The sequence below is a fragment of the Crinia signifera genome, chromosome 1 (genome assembly GCF_055691185.1).
Source record: "Crinia signifera chromosome 1, ASM5569118v1, whole genome shotgun sequence".
Lineage (NCBI taxonomy): Eukaryota > Metazoa > Chordata > Amphibia > Anura > Myobatrachidae > Crinia > Crinia signifera.
This window is the reverse complement of record NC_139217.1, coordinates 407,868,869-407,886,841: the sequence shown is the minus strand read 5'-3', so window position 1 is coordinate 407,886,841 and position 17,973 is coordinate 407,868,869.

Sequence of the window (17,973 nt, the reverse complement as noted above, 5' to 3'; positions counted from 1 at the left end):
GTTCCGAATACTGGGCACGGATTCCGGGGTATTTTTCTTGGTGGGGAGCTGGGAGCCAGTGCCTCTTGCCCACCACTGTCTCCTCTGTATGGTCCCCCTGGGCCCGGAACACCAGCAGTCGTCTTTACCGGCGCCCAGCTAGCGTTACCAGGGTCCCGGGCAGAAGAGCTCTCTAAAATGCAGCCATCAGCTAGGTCTGCCCACCTGAAGCTCTCTGGTTCATAAATTTAAACTTTTGTATAGTAAGGAGCCAACAGCAGGATGAAGAGTTTATGTGCAAATGTGGTATTGGTCAGCCTGAGTTCTCTTCCTTTTCCTTTTCACTGTTATCCAATTGCAGCCACTCCTGGGGTATATAGAGGCTCTGTCTGAGCTGTGTGCTGTCAGTACAAAAAGGTCTTTAGTGCAGTTACTTCCTGGAACTCATGGCTTACTCTGACCATTGCTATCACTTTGTCCAGCCTGCTTCTGATGTTGCTTCAGAGATCCTGACACAGCTTCAGCCTGCTTCCCCCAGTCCGGATCTACTCCAGTTAACCTTCTGCCAGTGAGCAGTTGTCCTGAACCTTCTCTCTTTTCGGCTCCTCCATCTCATTTTTGCCAGTCCAATTCCTCCAGTCCAGTATTTCCAGAGGCGTACCTAGATATTTGTAGGCCCCATAGCAAAAGTTTGTATGGGCCCCCTATTTAGCAACTGATGGTGATAAATGTATGTAATACATATTACTTAGACAGCAAAATATGGGCCCCCTTCAGCTCTGGGCTCCATAGCAGGTGCACCCCTTGCACCTATGGTAGTTACACCCTTGTCTGGATCTGTATAATCCTCTTCGTCACCTACAGCATCCTTCATCATCATTATCTTCAGTGAACATTTCTCAAGTTGGTGAAACCATGTTTATTTCTTAAAGGGGACATTTCTCAAAGACTTTATTTGTGGATTCTTCTGAATGTTAATTTGCATTCTATCATTTCATTTCAGTTAATTTATGTAAAAAGGCGTAATAAAGCCTTCTTGGTTTAACCTTTAATCCTCTGGGTCTGCGGTCCTTTCTGGAACTCACATGAAACCATCCAAAACACAAGCGCTGACAGACGAGAATTAGGAAAAAAGGGGGATTAAATAAATAAACACCAGATTTTATAATTTACATAAAGGGTGCTCCCATAGAATGCAGAATATTACAAAATTAAGAATATTAAAAACCTAGACTAAATTATAGAAACCACGTGACTGCAAAAATAGAGTTGAGGCCAAGTGGTTTCAGGGAATTCATCTCATATATACAACGCATCTCTTTGTGAGCCTACTGTATCTCACATCCCTGTTATTATTTCTCCAATCTTTCTTTACATGGGCAATTCCACAGAAGTTTTTTATGCCCTTGGTGGACTGATTGTGCTTTTCTTTAAAATGGGCCAAGAAAGGATTTGTCTCTAAACCATTAGTGATATTTCTGATATGCTCAGCCCATCTTACTTTAAGCTGTCTTTTGTTTATTCCTATGTAAATAAGGTTACAGACACACTCAATGGCATAAATTGCGTACCGTCTGTGACACGTTATAAAGTCCGTGATCTTATATGTACTAATTTTATGTTTAAATTCTGTAATTTGGGATTGTGGACTGTAACACATTTTACATATTTTACAGTCTCCACATCTATAAAAAAAAAACTTTATTGCATGAACTGCTGATCTAATTTTTAGGACAGCAATATCAAAAACGAGCTATTATTTGCCCTGTTTTAGCCTTTGGATTTTACTATTTGGCAGTGTACATATTTTAAGTGTATAGTTTTACATATCCATTCTTTAATTACAATTACAAAAGAACTATCTTCGCATGAGGCTAAATTGAAAGCCCAACGGAAATGTAAATGAATTAACATTTGCAAATGTATTTATAAATGCTGAGGAAACATGTCTGTTGTGCTGATCTCAATATAGTATTATCATTTACTCCTAATTACATTTTAATTAAGATACATGATTATTTTTTAATGACAGGGTTTTAAAATGTTTGTACAACATCAATTATGTTAGCTTCTCTTGGCCCCTCTAATATAATTTCATACCAGCAAAATTGCATTTAATTGATTTGAACTTTTGCATTTAATCTAGTTTAGGTGGAAAGAAATTAATTGTGTACTGAGGGAGGAACGTGCATTGCAGTTGTTACAGAGGAAGCCCATTTGTAAAGACAATGTCTAATCCAGATGGAAGGTAGAGTCAGGTATATCTGAAGTCATGGTTAGTGTAATTGTTCATCAGCGATAGATGCCATTTAAAAAAAAAAATGGATGGCTTCTACTGTATCTTTTATTCCTCAGATTGTTCTACTATAAATAGCAAAATCTTTAAGGTTTCATGGCTGCCTAGATGAGTTGGAATCATAGGTGCCAATTTATGTTGTTGCTGGTGGGTGCTCAAGCCAAAAATATAGAGGAGTGGCTTCATGGGGAAGGGGTGTGGCCTCAAAATAATATTAATTTATATTACGGAGCACAGTTGTCTCCAATATTCAAATTACGGCAACAGAGTTCCAAATACATAAATGCCCCCACAGTGCAGGTACTTAAATGCCCCCACGGTGCAGGTACATAAATGCCCCCACACTGCAGGTACATAAATGCCTCCACGGTGCAGGTACATAAAGGCCCCCACAGTGCAGGTACATAAAGGCCCCCACAGTGCAGGTACATAAATGCCCCCACAGTGCAGGTACTCTGAGAACAGAACACACTCTTGTGGGTGCTGCAGCCGCAAGTTAATATGGCGGCCCAGCAGCGGGACTCGGGCCCCTGGGTGCTCATCAGTTTCCGTGGGTGCTTGGGCCCTTGAGCACCCACAGAATCGGCACCTATGGTTGGAATATATACCAAAAACATTAACTATTACTGTACTGTATGTGCAAGAGTTCAGAAAGGAGAATAGGTCACCAAAGTGGCCTGAAAGGGCGCCTTGGAGGAGTTGTCCCGCTGGAGCCACGGTCTCTAAAATTGGGAAGTCTGGCCCAAAAAAATAAAGTACAGGAAAAAAAGGGGGGTTGAGACCGCGCTCGCTAAGAACATGCAACAGGTGTAGGTATAAATTTATAACATTTATTAAAACATGAATAAACCTAAAATGGTCAGATAAAACATCTATCTGTTTAAAATTGAAGGTACCACAATGTATAAATGAGAGCAAGGATAGTCAGTCACCCACAGTTCAGCCGGGGAGGGAGCCCCATTAATATATGAACCAATCTTACCTTAAGCATTGTTCCTGTGGTCAGCTGTTTTTTGCTTGTTCTGCCTAAATAGGTGAATCCCCAATGCCGATCCAATTGGCTAATACATGGACTCTGATAATCAACAATTTCTTGTGTGATCTGCAGAATGCAACATGGTAAGAAACATAGGGGGAAATGTAATAGGATGAGAGATTCAGAAAGTGAGAGATTTAGTAAGAAATCTCCAGTTTTTTTAAAGGGCCAATCATTTACACTGCAAAACCAGTTTGATTTTAAAGTGTATATGATTGCCGCTTTAAAAAAAAAAACCTGGAGATTTCTTACCAAATCTCTCACTTTCTGATTTTCTCGTCCTATTAAATCTCACCCCTAGAATTGACTGATTTATGAGGATTTCTGGGTTTGAATCCCTGAATTGAGATTGTCTAACATGTTGTATTTTGCCAATCACCTCACACCCAAGCATAAGCAGAATAGATAATTAGCACAAAACTTTATTGATACATAACATAAACTTCTGTAAGATTATAAGAAACTCTTGATAATGATTACTACAAAACCTGGAATTTATTTGAAGTCCTGTAAATATAAAAACTGCCAAAAACAATAGACTGAGATTTGGAAGGGGGGGGGGGTTGCAGCTTTGAAAGAGTTTTGTAATGACCTGTGAAGTATAATATAAAAAGTATGCTGTACATACAAAATATAGCAATAACTTGGTAAACATGTATAATAACATTAAAGATTGCACTACACCAGTGGTTCCCAAACTGTGCGCCGTGGTTCCCTGGGGTGCCACAGCAATGTCACAGGGGTGACGCTGCCTAAGCAGCATTTTTTTTCCATGTGAGCAGGCCGGGCAGTGTGTAGGAGCTAGCTGGCACTGGGGGTGGGGGGAGTGAGTGTACAGACAGTGATTACCTGTGCCGAGTCAGCGCTGGGGGACTGAGAGCCCAGGGAACAGAGTGGCTGCCTGTGGTCAGTCAGTTGGCGGCAATACAGAGCTACGGTAGCAGGCGCCGGGAGAGTGATAGCCCAGGTAACAGAGCAGCTGCCTGTGGCAAGTCAGCGGGCGGCATTATAGAGCTAGCAGGCGCAGAGGGGTGACTGCGTGGGATGCATAGCAGCTGCCTGTGGTGAGTCACTGGGCGGCAGTATGGAGCTAGCAGGCGCAGGGGAGTGAGAGCCCAGGGAACAGAGCAGCTACCATGTTAAAAATTTCAAACCGGTACTTTGCAGAATAATGGGGCCTACACACATAGCAATATATAGCAAAATAAATTGCTACTTTTCACTATACATCGCAACGGTTTGATGCAATTTATACATTTGGTAAGTAACAATTCATGTGCATACTCACCTTTTCGGCATACCACTATGTGGTATCTGGTATCAGCGGTGCTGTCTTCTGATAGCATTGTTTTGACCCAATGACTTTAAAAAAGTGAGTTTGTTAATTTTTTTGGCTTAAGGGTGCCTTGAAAAAGTCACGGAGATCCAAAGGGTGAGTTGGACTGAAAACCTTTGGGAACCACTACACGCATCTCACTGCCAGATCACTCAATATACAATATGGATCTGGATGGGCCAAGATTTGAGTTCTGTGGAATACATTTTTTGTCTTTCAAAATCAGCTTGCTCTTGGCTAGTCCCGGTGATTAGTTTGAACCAATATGTCAACATTAATAATGTAAACTGTGATGCAATGTCAACTTGATAGAATGTTGGCTTATTATCCCTGGTGTACTGCAATGACGGTACTTGTTTAGTTTCACGGCGGCAGCGGGCTCAGTGGCTCGCTACTCTCGCCTCGCTATCTAAAATTAACTCTATGCCAATGTGGATAGTAGTGGTATGAACTATCTTCATTGGCATAGAGTTCATTTACCTTATTTTTGATAGTTTAGTGAGCGCAGCAGCCGGAAGTTCACGGCGGGCATACTGCCGCCGTGAAACTAAACAAGTACTGCAATGACTTACCTTCTCCTGATTACTTCAGCTTCTCATGTAATCATCACTGCTGTATCAAACCTCAGATCTCTAATACTCCAGTTTTTCTTCACTAACCCTAAGCATAATCAATACTCGGTGGGGGTTTCGTTTGCTCAAGAGAAAGCAAACACAAGACAGAAAAAGGCTTTGTGGGCGCACTCTTGTTAATGTATATATGGAATTAGTTTAAAACGTAACTTTTATTTCGATCTTTTAATATAGAATGACAAGAGTTATAAAAATAAAGGAAAGAGAATGTACAAAGGGTGAGAAAAGGCACCTATGTAGATAAAGTTCAATAGGTAAAATGTAGTGTGATAGCACCTATGGTTTTCTTCACACCTTAATCTCCATTCAGCGCATTATGTCCTTTTCATTATTGCTATGTGAACAATGTGATTATGGGTGAAAATGAATGGTATTGGTCCCTTATACAATAAAGGTTTAAATAACCTATAGGGATATGTGTTGCCCCAGCAACAGTGCTTATGGTATTTAACAGCTTGTATTGCTCATGCAGTAGGCGTGTCCAGTGCAATTTATTTAGGGATAAAAATACCCAGTATTGATACCACACCAGTTGTTCTTCAGGGGTCTCCCACAAGAATACTATTCTGGCCCGTCACTGCTTAGCTTCCAAGTTCGGGAAGTTTTTGGGCAGTTCCAGTGAGGTATGGTATTATTATTTAGGGACTGATTCCCAACATTCAAATTGCTTGGTTAACCGCGGTTAGAGCATTTATAGTGGATCACGGCTGTATGCTTAATTACAAATTTACTGTAGTAGTGTTATCAAGATTAGGAAAAAAACTGAGAAAGAAAGGGTTGAGAAGGGAGGAGATAGAAAAGAGTAAAGGACCCCGCAATTTATAATCAATCCTCCTAATCCTCCTTGTATTGTCTAACCTAACCCCCTCCCACAGCCCAATACTATCTTCCTCCTACAGCCTAACACTCATACCACCTGCCGAGCCGGCATGCTAACAATGTCAACATTTCTCCTGTTGACATAAAAATCTACACTGTGGTATCGATATTATGAACATTGACATTATTATTATTGCCTTTTTTATTCAATCTGCAGATGAAGGAGGACTTTTTCACTTAAAGCTGTGGTATTGTATGCTAGATTACCTGTGAAAAATAATAAATATATTTGTAATACAGTTTAAGAATACTAACAAATATCTAATGGTGTGTACACATGGTCAGATGTGCCTTCAGATACTATCCACGATCAGATCGGATCGTGGATAGGATCTTAAGGCACATCCGATTTGCATACAATCTTGACTATATAGTGCAGATCTGCACTATATAGTCAAGGCAGACAAGACTTTTTGCCTTGCGATACGTGAACACGCATCAGAATCGGTTCGGGATCTGAAGGGTTAAAACCCTTGCGATCTGCATCCGATTCCGATCCGATGTTGACTATATTGTCAACATCGTAAGGCAAAAAGTACCGTGTGTACACACCAATACACTGAGCCATTCTGGTGACAGAACATTTGATGTAAAAGTGAGTGAAAACCTGGGATTCAGTGATCATCAAGCAGTAGGGTTCAGGATAAAGATCGACATACTGTAGGTGCTAGATTTTAGGAAGGCTCATTTTGTAGGTATGGGAAAATGTGTTAGCGATGCTTTGGCATAGTAACAGCAATCAGAATTAGTGCAGGAGAACTGGGGAAAATAAAAAAGTGATTTGGTGAAGTGGGGGAGAATCCACACAGACAAGATTGTGTAGAAAAATGTATTAATTAAATGACCAACATAAATAATTACAATCTGAATAATTCTTGTAGTTTTAGGGTTGGTGGTGCGCCCAGCTTTCAGTAACTGTAACTGAGCAAAGGTTTTTTTTTGTTTGCCGGAGGGCAAACCAAAAGACAGATAACGCTTTTTGGGTGCACTCTTTAAAAAGTGAAATGTGAAATTAGTTTAAAACATAACTTTTAATAAAGACTTTTTAATATAGATGCAGTGGCGCCGGAACGGGGGGGGCGAGGGGGCAGCTTGCCCCCCCCCCAAAATAACTGAGGCGCCAGTATCATCCGCCCGGCCGCCTATATTTCATACCAGGCGCCGGGGATGGCTGCTGCTGCTGCAGCCGGGGAGATGTGCAGAAGACGCGCCAGCCAATCACTGCCGGCGCATCCCCTCCACATACACTGTGATTGGCGGGCGCGTCTTCTACACATCTCCCCGGCGGCAGCAGCAGCAGCCATCCACGGCGCCTGGTATGTAATATAGGAGGGCGGGGGGGCGGATGATGATACCAGAGGCGTAGCCATCACGCCCGCTCAGGTGGCAAAGCAGCAGCGGCAAAGCAGCAGCGGTGCTTTCCACGCACCCCCTCCCCCCTGTCGCCGGGGTTGCCCGCTCCCGGCTGCCCGCTGCCCCCAGGAGACGTGGTATATTTAAAAGTCACTCACATCTCCCGCTGGACCGCGCTAGCCAATAGGCGCTCGCGGTCCAGTAGCCACCAGTTGATTGCCTGCTGGACCGCAAGCGCCTATTGGCTAGCGCGGTCCAGCGGGAGATGTGAGTGACTTTTGAATAGCAGCACTGTGCACAGCAGGGAGCCGGGAGCGGGCAACCCCGGCGACAGGGGGGAGGGGGTGCGTGGAAAGCACCGCTGCTGCTTTGCCGACTGGGGGTGGGGTGCACTAATCTCTGCACTATCCTCGCCCACCCACCCACCCTGCTGTGCACTATCCTCGCCCACCCACCCACCCTGCTGTGCACTATCCTCGCCCACCCACCCACCCTGCTGTGCACTATCCTCGCCCACCCACCCACCCTGCTGTGCACTATCCTCCAACACCCACCCACCCATGCACTATCCTCACCCACCCACCCTGCTGTGCACTATCCTCACCCACCTGTGCACTATCCTCACCCACCTACCCTGCTGTGTACTATCCTCACTCACCCTGCTGTGCACTATCCTCACCCACCCTGCTGTGCACTATCCTCACCCACCCACCCTGCTGTGCACTATCCTCACCCACCCACCCTGCTGTGCACTCTATCCTCACCCACCCACCCACCCTGCTGTGCACTCTATCCTCGCTCACCCACCCACCCTGCTGTGCACTATCACTCCCACCCTCCCTGCTCTGCACTATCATTTACTCACACCTTCCCGCCCTGCGAGCAAATTTCAGTCCCCCTTGGCAACGAGCAATTTCAGTCCCCCTTGGCATCGAGCATGAAGCCCATGGCATCGAGCATGAAGCCCCTGGCACCGAGCATGTAGGTAAGTGGCACTTATGTGTTAAATGTGTAATGGACATTACGATTTGTTAAATAGTGTGCGATGGGCATTGCGGTGTGTTAGTATGCGACGGGCATTACGGTGTGTTCTATAGTATGCAATTGGCATCATGTGTGGCCTTATGTGTAATTGTCATTATGGCATGTGGCTTTATGTGTAATTGGTATTACAAAGTTTGCTAAAATGTGCAATGGGCATTACGGTGTGTGGTATAATGTTGGGCCGTGCCCACTTTTCACGGAGCAGGAGCCTCACCTACTACAAATTGGGGGGGGGGGGGGGGGCGCGAAACATGCCCTTGCTCCGGGCACTGTGGCACCTAGCTACACCACTGGATAATACAAAAGAAATATAGGGGCGGGTGGGCGGCTGATAATAAATCAGTTATATAGCCTGGCGGGCGGGTGGGCAGCTGATTAATCAGTAATATAGCCGGGCGGGTGGCAGGGAAGATGTGCGCCCGCCAATGCTGCTTCTCTCACCCTCCCTTCCCCAGTGACTGACACATCCAGGGGTTGTCATTTACCCCTGGATTCACACCCAAACAGGTTTATGTAATTATGTCTGATTATCATAATCAGACATAATCACATAAATCTGTTTGGGGGTGACACTGCCACTTTTTCCACTTTTTACGAGTAAATGACAACCCCTGGATTAATGTCAGTCCTGGTGTCTCTGGCCACATGTATATGCCGCTGCCCGGTGTATAATGCCCACGTGTATATGCCACTGCCCTGTGTATAATGCCCATGCGTAAATGCCGCTGCCTTGTGTATAATGCCCACGCATATATGCCGCTGCCCTGTGTATAATGCCCATGCATATATGCCGCTGCCAGTGTGTATAGTGCCCGGGGGTAACATATAGCAATTTAGGGGGCGCCAAAATGAGATTATATCTTGCCCCCCCCCAACCTAAAAACGTTCCAGCGCCTCTGTATAGATGGCACAGTTTTAAGTCAATGTTGTGTGATTGATCTGGTGATCTATCTTCATATAGATTATCTATTTTGTCACACTTTATTTTTCATTTTCTGCACTGTATCATCAATGGTATCATAACCAAGGTGACCATAGGTTGTAAAATGAGTATAATCCCAAGTATAATATCCTATGGAAAAAAACTTAACTGTTTTTTTATGCCCACAAATAAGCATAAAATTTGGGATCCAAATCTATATTAAAATGTCTATATTAAAATGTATGTTTTAAACTAATTTCACATTTAATTTTTTAAAGAGTTTGCCCAAAAAGTGCTATCTATCTTTTGGTTTGCCCTCCGGCAAACAAAAAAATCCTTTGCCCCTGAAAATAAAAAAGCACAATACTAAATGCAACCAAACATTGGGGTTATTTTGGTTCACTCTTTCTGACAAATTCCTTCTTAGATGGACAAAACCATGTGCACTGCAGGTGGGGCAGATGTAAAATGTGCAGAGAGAATTAGATTTTGGTGAGTTATTTTGTTTCTGTGCAGGAAAAATATGGACTGCTTTATTTTTGCACTGCAATATAGATCTCACTTTGAAGTAAAACTCCACCCAACTCTAATTCTATCTGCACATGTTATATCTCCCCCACCTGCAGTGCACATGGTTTTGTCCATCTAAGAAGGAATTTGTCGGAAAGAGTGAACCAAAATTACCCCATTGTATCAATAGGGTTAGGGAAAGCACAAGGAAAATTAAGCCAGTGTGGTTTTAAAAAATACAGGGAGCCCCAAGTTGTTTTGTTCCCTGATTTTTTAAAACCAGGACTGGCTCTTTGAGCCTGGTGCTGGTTACGGCTGTGGAGGGAGGGACTCCACGCCATTTTTTAAATTATTTATTATTATTTTTTAAACACCGCAGCCGATACGAATTTGTATTTTAAAATACGATTTTGTATTTAAAAATACGATTTTGTATTTAAAAATACGAATTTGTATTTAAAATACAAATTCGAATTGGCTAAAAATACGAATCCATACGCCATCTGAAAATATGAATCAGTCAAATACAACTGATTAGTACATTTTCCTCTGGAATACAAATTTGCATACGGCTCTAACAGCTGTATGCATTTGTATTCAGGCATAGTCAGAATACGAATATGAATTTTCGTATTCGTATTCTTAGCAAATTTTCCCCTTTGTGTGAATAAAAAAAAGGCACAGCACACCAGCATCAAAACCTCATCCCAACTGTGAAGTATGGTGGAGGGGGCATCATGATTTGGAGCTGATTTGCTGTCTCAGGGCCTGGACAGATTGCTATCATCAATGGAAAAATGAATTCCCAAATTTATGAAGACATTTTCCAGGAGAACTTAATTGAACTTAACCACTAATTGAAGCTCAACAGAAGATGGACAACGACCCAAAGCACAGAAGTGGATCATAAACAGAATGGTTTCAGCAGAAGAAAATCCGCCTTCTGGAATGGCCCAGTCAGGGTCCTGACCTCAACCCGATTGAGATGCTGTGGCATGATCTCAAGAGAGTGATTCACCCTAGACATCCCAAGAATATTGCTGAACTGAAACAGGTCCAAAAATCCTCCTGACCGTTGTGCAGGTCTGATATGCAATTATAGGAAACGTTTGTTTGAGGTAATTGCTACCAAAGGAGGGTCAACCAGTTATTAAATCCAAGGGTTCACATACTTTGTCCACCCTGCACGTTAATATTTACATGAAGTGTTCAATAAAATCATGAGAACATATAATTGTTTGTGTGTTATGGGTTGATTGACAGCTGACAGTCACAGGGAGCAATGGGTAGGGGGCAGATCAGGACAGGACATGTCATCCAGGCATTCACAGACAGCGCTACATGCCTCAGCACAAGTGTCCGTGAGGAAGAGGGGCCAGGTTGCAGGAGGAGGACAGTGTGTGTACGGTGCAGGGAGCTGCTCAGCCTCTCCATACTGCCGCCCGCTGTCAGACAGGCACTGCGGGCGGCATGCAGGCTGTGTGCACTTGTGGTGCAGGGAGCAGCTCTTTATACTGCTGCCCTCCTGCTGTCAGACAGGCGCTGCGAGCGGCGTGCAGGAGACAGTGACAGTGAGGGCTGAGGCAGCTTTAGCAGAGCAGGGAGGGAGACAGCGCATTTTCAGCATGGCGCCTCAGTAGCGCACGCAGGGGGGTTTCTGAGTACCCAAACCCCCCCCAGGAGTCTAAGGGCCCTCAGCTGAAGGTATAAGAATTGTAAAAATCGGCCCTTGGGAACCGGAGAAATCTGACTTCAAAGCAGTGGTCCCCATCCAAGCCTGTTAATTATTCCCAGTCAGATATTTCAGGTTCTGTCTGACATAGAGTTTTTCTGAGGATATATTCCAAAAGCTGGGACTCTCCCCCTTTGATGGACACTAGTAGCTTGTCTCTACTGTTCCCAGAACCAGAGATATCAGCCTTCCAGCAGCTGGTTACTGCTCCAGCTCAACACACCTGGTATGTAGTATTATATACTCGTTGGCAGATTGCTCTGCCCAGAGCCGGATTAACAATGGGCCTGATGGAGCTACAGCTCCAGGCCCACTCTCTAAATAGGCCCATTTTATAGCTGAGGGTCAGGGCTTTCCAACAAGCCCAGCCCCGCGTTGCTAGCCCCCCGGGAACCGGAGATAACGCCAGGCAAAGCTGGAACGTTTTCCCTATAGGATAACATGAGACCTGCTAATTCCGACCCCCACCTTTTTCCAACGGCATCACAGAAGCTCGTGGTTGATCTCAGTCTAACACAAATCGCTGGGCCTTCAATCTGATACTAGGCTGGTCCATATGAGTTCATTGGTTCTAGAGATATTGCGGGTAAACCGATTTTTCATTTTTGAAATGTAATTTCATGGCTGTTCATGTTGTTTAAGGACAGATTTCTCTGGAACCAAATGGCCCAGTTTCACAGGACCAAAATCATTTGAAAATCATTTGAAGCCCACATGTAAATGGGTCAGTTGGTTCCGAAGATAATGCTGGTTAACTACCCCCCCCCTTTAAACTTTAAAGGGGGGGGGTTAGTTTTCTCTCCTCACACCAGAAAATGCAGGAACTAGGCTTGTGTAATAGGGGCCAGCCCGGGTAAATCCCTGCATTTTCTGGTGTGAAAGGGGTATTATTTCAAATAGCCGGGACCTGCATTGCTCTGAATACAGCAGGGCAGCCCCCTGCTCTCTGTCCGGCTGTCAATGGCTGTCATTTCTGCCAGGCGGCGGCTGTCCCTCAGTTACCGCAAGCATGTATTCCCCCTTGGCAATGAGCATGCAATCCCACATGGCAATGAGCATGTAACCCCTGGCAATGAGCATATAGGTAAGCAACACTTATGTAGCATAATTTTAATAGGCATTATGGTGTTTGGCATAATACGTAATGGACATTATGGTGTGTGGCTTAACATGTAATGGGCATTATGGTGTAATTTTTAATGCGCACCTTTGGCGCACAATGCCCGTTTATGAAGCATATTGTGCATTATTGCTTAATCTGTTTGGTATAGTGTGTATTTTGGCTCAATCCATGTGGCAAAATGTTGCCTTAATCTGTGTGACATAACGAGAATTTTGACTCAATCCGTGTGCCATAGTGTGAATTTTGGCTCAGTCGGTGTGAATTTTTGCTCATTCCATGTGGCATAATGTCTAAGAGGCAAGTACAATATAAAGGGGTTACTCTTTTGTTGCATGATTTGTATAAGGGGTCCGGTATGATATGCTGGCGGTCGGAATCCCGGCGGTCAAAATACTAACGCCGGAATCCCGACCTCCGCAATGCCGACAAGGGGGGGGGGACACCCATAAAGGGACAAAGTGCATTGCAGTGGTCGGGATTCTGGCATCGGTATTTTGACCGCTGGGATTCCGACCACCGGCATATTGACCGCATCCCGGTATATGGTATGGTAAACTTAGGTGACCACATAAAAGGTGCTGAAATGTTGTCTATCAAGTTTTGTCTTTCAGTATTCTTTTTATGACTGGAGTGCCGCCTCACCCCGCAAGTATCTTAGGATTTTAGGACATCGGCATCCTGCGGGCAGTGGCGTAACTAAGCCTCCGCAGCCCCCGCCGTCGCGGGGAGGCGCAGAGTAACTATGGGCGCCGGGGGGGCTGCGGTGCTATAGTTACCCGCTGCGCTGCTGCCCGGCCGCATCTGCGGTCACTGTCCCGTCACTCGCTCCCGGCGCTGGCTCCTGCTGATAATGAAAAGTGCCCCCGTATTGCAGACAGTTTTGGCAGCCATTTTCTAAGAGTCACTTTTCATTATCAGCAGGAGCCGGCGCCGGGAGCGAGTGACGGGACAGTGACCGCAGATGCGGCCGGGCAGCAGCGCAGCGAAGACTGGAGTAGCGCAGCGGTGACTGAGGGAGTCTGGACGGGACAGTGACCGCAGATGCGGCTGTCAGGTATGGGTATGGGGGGGGGAGGGCGCCGAAAAAGTTTGGCGGGGGGGCGCAAGATATATAGTTATGCCACTGCCTGCGGGTGCACCTTTTGGAGGGCACCCGCCAATATATCTTCCTGCATTTTTCCTCTGCCAGCCCCCTGCTTTTTCCAGGCATATATAATTAGTTGAAAGTATTTAAACAAATAGAGACCCATGAGCAGACCGCCCAACCAGAACACTGGTCACGTCCCCACATTATTAGGTGCTGGCCACAACCCCTATTATTGCGCATAATAGGCCCTTGATAACTTTCAGCTCCAGGCCCATTTAGACCTTAATCTGGCACTGGCTCTGCCCCCTGAACTCTGATCCCCTAGTCCCCAATACCATTTGGTAGGTGGGATTCTCTAGTTTACAATTCCAATCTAAGCAATCTATTTCCAGGAACTGGAGATATCTGCAGTCAAGCAAGCTGTCCTCCCACCAGAAAATTATGAATAATAAGCCCACTCCACTATACACCCCTCCTCTGCATATTAAACATCCTCTACCACCCTGGAAGTTATGTATCAGGGGCCCTTCATTCAGCCCAGTGCCCCCTTCTCCCACCCCATCTCCCACCATCTGTGCAGTAAACTGGTAATAAGTGGAAATTACTGATCCAGGCCCTACATGCTGAGTTGTTGATATAATACCCCCTACCACCCCCGGGACATCAAAGCTTCCCCCACCCCTACTGCTGGAGGATCGGTAGGGGCCCCAATACATTGCTATGCCCAGGGGTCTACACTGCTGTTGACGCCCCTGTATGTATGTATGTATGTATGTGTATGTATGTATGTAAATATATATATTTATTATTATTATTATTATTATTTATATACATTTGGTCTATCTATAATACTTTAACTGACACAGCATATACTGATTCACCTAAGTGTCCATCTCCGTGCTTTGCTCCACCCCTCTGGAAACCCCCTTCTGAAAATCCTGCGTTTGCCACTGGCCTGCTTTGCAGGAGCTGCTGAGTGGGTAGCGCTGGCCCTGCCTGCGCCAGCCCTGAGCTGGCTCAGAGGCGCTCCATCTGTACATATCAGGGATTCCAAGACCTTTTCTGGTCAAGATAAACTCACTGTACATTACTTTGGACAATGGTTGACATTTTGGTTGATATACATTTCAATAGACAAGCAGGAAGAGGTACACGCGACAATGCATTGTACAGTAATTGCATCTGAACTGTTGCGGTATCCAGTTAATAGAATGAATGAGCGCTTTGAAACATGAAAAAAGGAGATGCGCAGTATTTCGGGGGTTTTGTGGTTATGGTATTATCTGTTCAAACTCAAGGTGGAGGGTATCACTGGGGAGATGTCCCTTTCATCACAGTGTCACACTGTCATGCACTGGTTCACAATTAGGCAGTAAAGTTTTAGGGCCAGATGTATCAAGCTTCAAAAAGTGATAAAGTGGAGAGTGATAAACAACCAGCCAATCAGCTCCTACCTGTCAGTTTTCAAACCCAGCCTATAACAGGACAGGTAGGAGCTGACTGGCTGGTTGTTTATCACTCTCCATTTATATCTTGCTGGCTCTTATTAAGGCCACTGTCACATCAAGAGATTTTTTTTGTTAAGTTGCACTGGGAAATCATTTCTTATTGATACTGTAAGACAATATTATATTTTTATGGCCCTACTCCCACTGACCATACCTAGACCCCATTGTCTGTTTAGCTTTGCTTTACCATAGTTTTTATTTTAAAGGACAGACTTTTGTGTTAATCATGTTACACATTTTTAAATAAATAGGTTTGAATTCCATGATGTAAAATGTGAAAAATATAAAAGTGCTTTTTTTTATTGCCACTGGTTAGAAAGTTACATATCAGTCACATCGAACAAACTGCGAGGCGGAATACAAGAATACAAGCACCTGGAAAGCGAGGTTGTGTTACGAGGGAACAGAAATGTTTTTGTAGTTGATCTTGTGCACTTGAGTATATTTTCTTATATCCTTTGAGGGCAGCCTGAGTGCTTCAGTGCTTGGTATCAATTTTACAGCTCATTGCATAAAAACATTTCTGCTGACTATTCTCCTTATTTAGTATAGAACGAGTACATCATACAGAGCCAAGTTAAACCAATGGCAAAAATAGGTCCAATAGGTTAAAATGAACCACTGTGCTGAGACTTCTCCCAGCCTAGAAATGTTATATGAAAGCTATTAACTCCTAACATCTGTACCTGCAATACCCAGTACAAGAATCTCCATGGAGCCGACAGAATGAGCTTTCTGAATTAAATGGAAAGTAGTTGCTGACTTTGGGCCTAATTCAGACCTGTAAAACAGCTAAACGCCGAGGAATTTGGCTCGATACGAACTGGTCTGAATTGGCCCCTTTGTGTAGAGATGGAAAGATAGAAGAAGAATGTGACAGTAGATAAGAACCATTTGTCCCATCTAGTCTGCCCATTATTATATCTGATGACCCCAGATTTAGGGGGATACGGACACTCAATCTACAACACCTGGGATGACAAGCTTTAGGTCAACACCACTAGGTCAACATGCATGAAGGTCGACAGTCAAAAAGTTGACATGGGCTATTTCACTTTTTTTTGAGACAACATGTGCCGACAGGTGGTATTTCATGCCCTACCATCCACTAGGGTGTGGTGGGAGAATAAAATAGACCAAAGCATGGTGAGCACAGCCAGCCATGAGAGCGGACGCAGTGCACATTTTTAGAGTCCATGTCTACTGTGTCAACATTCGGGACAAAAAAGTGAAAAATCCCATGTCAACATGTCATCTAATGACCCTGTCAACCTAACCCCATGTCGACATTCAGTCATGTCGACTTTCATGCATGTGGTGTCAGTGTTGTCGACCTAGTTGCTGTGTATCCAATGATCCATACCCAATTTAGGACAGATTTATATTTTCTCCATAAAAGGTTTCATCCCTTACTGCACCTGCTGCTTTTGGTAAGTGAAGCTGATACAATGGGATTTGGAACTGATTTATGTGGCGTGTGAATTGCTTTGTTGCAGACTCACCCAACACGGCTAATTGCTGCAGATATGTCATTAAGCAATGAAAAGCAGTTCATGATGATGTCATTTACCGCAAATTGCAGCACCAAGGCCGTGCATGGCGCACTTCACAGGGAAAGCCTGGTATAGTCTGCCAGGAGTCTCCCCAGAAATTCAGACAACCCCTCATACATCATGGAAGAGAATGCAAGTGTGATCACATTTCCTGGTTCCTATTGATGTTTTATTCTGCCCAACAATATGACACCCAGGTGAGATTTTATTATCTAACTTTTTATATATTTTTATTATCATTCACTTTTTAGCATTATTGGTTGTTTCCTAGTAAACCATTTGTTTAATGTTCTAGAGTACAGACTCATAGCCACTGTACACATTACACAGATTCTACAAGGCATGTGAAGTGGTTGGAAACACATTATAATATAAAAAAAGTAAAAGTATAGTAAATAATTCATGTGTGCCGCACCATGGCCCATCAGTACGCTAGGCTAGGACTTGCTTTAGAAAGTGACATTAATGTGACCTAAAAAGTACAGTAAAAGCAATTAGTGGCAATATTAGGTCACTTTCTCCAGGACAATCTGTATAGTTTTATATAGCTGTATTTCTGCAAGCTAACCTTATGAGTAAATGAAAGAAATATAAATACCTGTTCTTAATATGCTCAATATTAACACTATGTATTGTTATTGCAGCCTGGCTAGTATACAATACCTCTTAGGTTACTGTTATGTGTGTGTGTGTGTGTTTTCTTTCTTTTTTTACAGCAGCCATAGATAACTCCATTAGTATAGTGCAGTGTTTTTCAACCACTGTGCCGTGGCACACTAGTGTGCCTTGAGCTGTTCTCAAGTGTGCCCCCAGATCTAGAGATGCCCAAACCAGTTTACAGCCACCACCAGTTCAACTGTTATTTACTGGTCTCTTATTTTCATGTAAAGGGCCAATGTGTTTTATTTTTGTTACCTGTGGGGACCAGTGTGATTTGTTTTTTTATATGGAGGCCAATATGTTTTTTTTTTCCCTGTGGGGGC